The sequence below is a fragment of the Mobula birostris genome, chromosome 13 (assembly GCF_030028105.1).
Source record: "Mobula birostris isolate sMobBir1 chromosome 13, sMobBir1.hap1, whole genome shotgun sequence".
Lineage (NCBI taxonomy): Eukaryota > Metazoa > Chordata > Chondrichthyes > Myliobatiformes > Myliobatidae > Mobula > Mobula birostris.
Window position 1 is genome coordinate 107,166,489 of NC_092382.1, and position 1,885 is coordinate 107,168,373.

Sequence of the window (1,885 nt, forward strand, 5' to 3'; positions counted from 1 at the left end):
AGGAAAGAGGAAGGAAGCGGAGGCGTGGAGTGGGCGGGGACCGGGTGGTGAGATTGCACATAGGAGGGGAATCACATGGTAGTTTTATCCACACAGAACTGTTGAGAGCCTCAGAACCGAGAGACCGGTATCCGATATAAAGGGAGTAAACCCCTATCGTACTCAGAAATCCCGGTGAACACAGAGAGGGTGAATTGGAGAGGAGGGGCTTGGGTTGGACCCAGAGATCTGGAGGTCTGCTGGGGATGGAGTGGTCTACGTAAACAGGGAGTAGCTTCGGGGAGTTTGGGGATGAGGGAGATCGGTACAGTCGAGTAAGGAGGTGAAGGATTTAATAGGTGTTTAGGGAAAGGAGGGGGTGATGGAGACGGGGGAGTACTCCGAGGTAGAAAGGGGTAGTCGGTGACAGAGAGTCGGTGTAAGGGATTATGGAGGGGCCGGATACTCCAGCGCTGTCAGGAGCTCATGCAGCTGGTCAGTGGTGAGGGGTGAGAGATTTTCTGCGATCTCTGTTTCGGGGCACAGGGTCAGAACGCCCTTGAGGTGGGTGAACGCTCACCAGGTGTCAGGCCCCGATGGTGTACCTGGAGTGGGCCCTGCAGACCTGTGCCGACCAGCAGACCGGATTGCCCGAGCGTCTTCCTCAGTCTCTCACTTCTGCATTGGAAGCATCCCATCCGCTTCAAAAGGGCGACGATCATACCAGTATTCAGGGAGGGTGGGCTAAGCTGCTTCTGCGACCATCGAGTGTAAAATAACGCGTTAGTGTTTATTGGCTGGAACATAGTAATCCACAGCACATTACAGGCTATTCGGCCCACAATGTGGTGCCGTCCAAGTAACCTTCCCCAGCAGCTGCCAAGAATTTCCCTATCACATAGCCCTCTATTTTACTGAGCTCCATGGACCTATCCAAGAGTCTCTAAAAGACCCGTTTTATCAGCCTCCACCACCGTCGCTGTCAGTGCGTTCCCCGCACTCACCACTCCCTGTGTGAAATCCTTACCCCCGACATCGCCTGTGTACCTACTTCCAAGCACCTTAAAACTGTGTGTTCCCGTGTTAGCCATTTCAGCCCTGGGGATAAAAGCTTCTGCCTATCCACAAGATCAACGCCTCTCATCATCTGATACACCTCCATCAGGTCACAGCTCATCCTCCGTAGCTCCAAGGAGAAAAGGCCGCGTTCACAGAACCTATTCTCGTAAGCCATGTTCCCCAATCCAGGCAACGGCCTTGTAAATATCCTCTGCACCCTCTCTATAGTATTCACATATTTCTTGTAGTGAGGTGACCAGAAATGAACACACTATTCCAAGTGCGGTCTGACCAAGTTTTTCTATAGTTTTAACATTACCTCCCACGGTTGATGAAGGCCAATACATCGTAAGCCTTTTTAACACGGACCCAACGATCTCTATAATACTCCACACTGCCAAGAGTCTCGCCAATAATATTAAGTCCTGTCTTCATATTTGACCTGCCGAAATGAACCACTTCACACTGATATGGTTGAACTCCTCTCGCCAGTTGTCAGCCCAGTTCTGCATCCTATCCATATCGCGCAGTAATCTCTGACAGCCCTCCACACTATCCACAACACCCGCAACTTTTGTGACATTGACAAAGAGACTAAGCCACCTTCCAGCTTTCACAACGAGCAGGAGTCCCAGAACAGATCCCTCTGTTATACAGCAGGTCACTGGCCTCCATGCAGAAGGACATCGACCCTCTGCAATGTGTCTGTCTCCACAATAGTTCTACTACTGTTGTCATCTCAGTTGCTCTCCTCTGGGCCCCGGACCATCTGGACAATAGCAGAACTTACGTCAGGCTGCGGTAACCTGGCAACAGCTCAGCGTTCAGCACAATTATTACCTCAGTT